Source organism: Hipposideros armiger, unplaced genomic scaffold (genome assembly GCF_001890085.2).
Source record: "Hipposideros armiger isolate ML-2016 unplaced genomic scaffold, ASM189008v1 scaffold_1358, whole genome shotgun sequence".
NCBI classification, from domain to species: Eukaryota; Metazoa; Chordata; class Mammalia; order Chiroptera; family Hipposideridae; genus Hipposideros; species Hipposideros armiger.
The window spans coordinates 1-4859 of NW_017732708.1; positions in this window are offsets into that span (position 1 = coordinate 1).

Below are 4859 nucleotides of genomic sequence, written 5' to 3' on the forward strand. Positions count from 1 at the left end.
TTTTTCCTAACCAACCCAGTTAGAGCAACAAAATCCAAGTCACCATATCATTGAAGTGATCCATTATCTGTAGAGTGGTGCAGGTAAAGATCACTCGCCCGTTTCCCATAATGTAGCTACGTCCCATCCACTCCACAGCGTTTCAGAACACCAGGAAGCACATTTGAGAAATGGTTCATTCTTTTCTTTGAGCACTCACAAATATAAAGCAGTACTTGAAACTCCGTGTTTCTGTTTTGAAGCTTATTGTCTCCTGTATTTTGCTTCTACGATTTGAATTTACTTGCATGATGGATTTGTTGTATATTGAAACAGATCTGAAAATTATAGAGGACTAAAAGCATCAGATTTATGAAATGTCTTGAATAAATTCACCCTGGCTTCTTTTGAATAATAATAACAAGACAACAGAAAAATCAGCTCAATACAATAAAACCTGTTAACGTTTTGTAACCCTCTAACCATTCATATTTCTTCTGTATTTTATTAGTACAGCATGACATCTGATTTCTGTATTTATATAGCAGTCTTTTTAATACATTTTCATTAATTATCTATAGTAGCAACATAATGATCAATACTAATTAATTATGTTAGGAAAAGCTATATTACTCCTATAATAAACAATTATAACACTAACACATTGAGGACTTGGGCTAAAACAGAGGCTGGTTATATATAGACAGGAAAAATATAGTTAAAATACTCTCAAAAATATGCATTAAATATTTTAGTAGCACTCGAACAAATTACAAATGGAGAAAAGGCAGAAATTTTAAAGTTTCTTTTCCCGCCTGCTAAATGTCGGTGATGCTTTGGCCTATTGCTCTTTCGTTGTCATGACTATCAGTGCCCACTTTATAGTTNTGAGACTCTAGGGTAGGCTGGATCTTGCACAACAAGAACGGTGATGCTATTCTTCACTGAACTAGACAGTACAGGATGATGGTCAAGTTTGGGGAAGAACATCACGTGTTCAAGCTTAGTGACATTTAGTGTGGGGGTGGCAGGGAAATACCCAAGGGGAGACTATGTGTAGATAGTTGACTGAGTTCATTAAAGAGGTCTGAGCCTGAGTAACGTACTTGGGTGTCAACAGCATACAATAAAGTAATAGAAGCTCTGCTTTCCACAGAAGCTTGTATTTCTAAAATGTGTTTTTAAATTTGGCATAATGCTTTGATGAAGCAATATTGCAAAGTTCATGTTTTGCAATTTTATTATCACAACAATAACTGTATGACACCTTGGAAAATAAAATTAGCTTAGAGCTTTAGAAATCACTGCAGGGATGGTTTTATGGGAACTTCGGTAAAATAAAACTACAGAACACATCTTTCTTTTGTTTACAACTCAATACATATAATTGACAGGACTCACTGAGAGAATTTGAAAGCATTGCTAAAAGCAGTCAGTGTGCAAACTTGTTCAGTGTATGTGTGTATGTCTATGTCATTTATCTAAAAAACCACATATGTAGCACTCTTATATTCCAGGAAGTATTCTCAGTATTCTGCTTGCTTTAATTATTTTAACTCAGCTAATCTTCAAAACAAAACAAAACTATGAGATATGTACTTTTGGTGTTCCCACTTTGCAAATAAGGAAAATAAATCATAGAGGAGCTAAACATCTTAGCTCATCCAGCTAGCAAAGGAAAAGGTTAGACATCAAACATTGGTGGCCTGCTTTCAGTGTCCCCCACTTTTTAACGTATCACTAAGTAGGTCCCATCATAACATCTTGGCATTACTGAAAAAATGGATAACCTCAATTTAATCCTGAGGGGAAAAAAAAAAAAAGAATCAGAGAAAACCAAACTGAGATACAGGCTACTGACCAGTACTCTTCAAAAGTATCTTGGCAAAGAAAGATAAAGAAAGACTGAAGAACTATCAGAGATTGGAGGAATTCAATGAAACAGAACAAAATGAAAGAAGGAACTTAGCAGAAAATTTGATAAAATTATTTTTTTAAAAATCTATACTATAGATAATAGTATTGAACTTACTCAAATTTTCTAGTTATACTAATGGTATTATGCTTATATAAGTTGTTAACTCCAGGGATACATACACTGTGACCTGCTCTGCAACGTTTCCATGAATTTAATAGTTTTAAACAGCTGAATCATTTGTTTCTAAGTGATATAAAATTGCAAAAGCAAAATCTGGATGTTTTCATCATTCTATTACATAACAAGTTATTCAAAATGTGTTGCCTTAAGCTATTTATTTTTAAAGTTTCTTGAACCACTGTTGGTCATTTGGACGTTCCTACCTGACCTTTCTGTTGGGCTTTCTCATGTCAGGTGGAGGGTTATCTAGCAGTTGGGTGATTGTATCTTCTAGCTGGGGCATCTCAGTGTGCCTCCCTGTGGACCCTCATCACTCAGGCTTTTTTCACATGATGGTCTCAAGGTTCCAAGGGCTGAAAGAGGACAAGTCCCAGTGTTCAGGAGTGTCTCCATCCTTTTCTTAAAATATATTTGTTAATGTCATATTGGCAAAAACAAATCATATAACTTATCTTTTAATAGAAAGAGCTGCAATATCACATTGTAAAGTAGGATTGACAATCAGGGATGGAAAGAATATGTGGTCATTCTTTGTGAAACCTACCACTCTTACCCAACTTATTTCAATCTTCCGTTCTTTTTTACATTTGATGTTTTCCTTTGTATTTAGAATTAGCTATCTCTTCAATGCCAGGGTATATGTCTAATTAATAGTTCTTTTAATCTAGCACAGGAAAGAATCCAGTAACTGTTCAAGAATACATTAATGACTGATTAAACACAGTAATTTATTACCTTACTTATAATAATTAATAGGAAATTGAGAGACATGGAACCCAATGTAAAATATCATGTACTAATACTTTTTTATTATATTCATAACAATGTGTACAATCTTCTAGAGGCTACTACTTTGTCTTTCAATTCTATCATCTATCTAATTTTTATTTCATTTTCTAATATATGTTCCAGTTTGACTATATTTAAACTTTTGTTCACCTGTATTTTGATTTTCAGAGAGATCTGTGTTTATCAAATGTAATATATTTATTGAATTTTTATCAGTTGTTATTAATATTATTGTTACTTTCATAAATATTTATTGATCTTATACTATAGGACAAGCAGAATATTTGGTTATGATTCTCAAAATCATATTTGCCATAACTTTTAACAATTGCTAGAATACTACAATACCATTGTCTTGTTGTGCAGGTATCACATGGATGGTTGGCTTTATTTTTAAAATCAAATGTCTTGAATTTTACAACTGATTAATATCACCATCATTATCAACAAAAACAAAATTGATGAATTACTTCACACTTAAATAATGAATACTTAACAAACAAGCCATATAAAATATAATTCAAAAATAAGAATAATTAAGATTTATATTAAAATTATATTAAAGTAAACCAATTAAGGTTTATTTGGTACAAAAAATTACCATAGAACAGTAATAATTTTTAAACCTGAAGTTCATAAAAAGTTTGTTTTTAGTAATTTGAGAGAAACATTTGATTTTGTTTGTTATTTTGTATTCAGCACCTAGCCCAATGACTGATAAATTATAAACAAGCAAAAAATCCAGTTAGAACTATGAAATAATGAATGAGTGTGGCTGGCATTTCCAACAGAGTAGGTACATCCTTAGGAAATTTATTCTTTAACTGTTTATCCCCTTCATTCACACTAAACTGAAAATTTATATATATAGATAGATAGATAGATAGATAGATAGATAGATAGATAGATAGATATAATATGTGTAATTTTCATGTATAACTTTGCTAGCCATCCTTTAAGTGGAAGGAAAAAACAAAAATAAATCCATNTGGCTGAATCCAGAGCCTCAGGTATTGGAACAAGTAGACTTTAAAGAGAGGTTTGAGCTTCAGGGACTGCGAATGCCAAGAGCTATTAAAACTACAAAGATTGCATCTAAAGCTGTTCCTTCCTGAAAGTGAGTGGGGAAATCTCACGGCCAAAGCAAAACATAACTGAATGAGCTCCTGGCCTGTCTTGGGATTAAGATTATGCTTTTTACATTATGTTCTCAGGGTGGAAGATAAAAATATGGAGAGGGAAATATAAGAGCATGGTTCAGAGATCCAAAAGGGAGCAAGAGGTAGCAAATTTATTTAGAAAGGTTAAAGGTTCTAATATTGAGAGTTGGTTTTGATGCATCTTGAGTTACAGTTGTTGTTTTGATTAATAAAAATCTTCGATCTGCAAAATTGGGCCCTAATTGGAGGAAAAGTTTCTCTCACAAAATTTCTTCCTTTGTATTAATTACCCCCAGCAAGGCTTGAGGTAATGTTGATGCACATTCAGGATCTGGATGCCTTTGTTTATATTAATACTTTATAACTGGCCCAGGGTAGTATTTAAAAGAGTAATTTTATTATTTTATTTGGTTCAGAAGTAGGAGCAGAAAAGCCTACTCAAAGTGAGGAAGCCAGTGTTTCTTCCCCCCCCCCACTTATCTCTCCATGAGCCCTCGTCCAGAGCGATCGGCCTGACATCGTCTTGACATCCTCCGCCAGGGTCCATTTTGTATATAAATTTGTTGTATAGGTTATCCTCTCAGAATTAGGTGAATTTTAAAATAACAAAGGGAGAAAAGCCAAATATGTTTATTTAATAAAACTTAAAAAAACTTTATTTTTGAATCTGAGTATGAGGAAACTATTTTGGATAGCTGGGATTTCTCCCATCTCTTTTCAAATTATATTAAATATATGCAAATGCCCATTCACAATGCAAGCTCGGGGTTGACTCTACAAACCCTAATAAGTCAAGAGATGGGAGAAGGAGCAATGGAGAGGCGATGTCAACG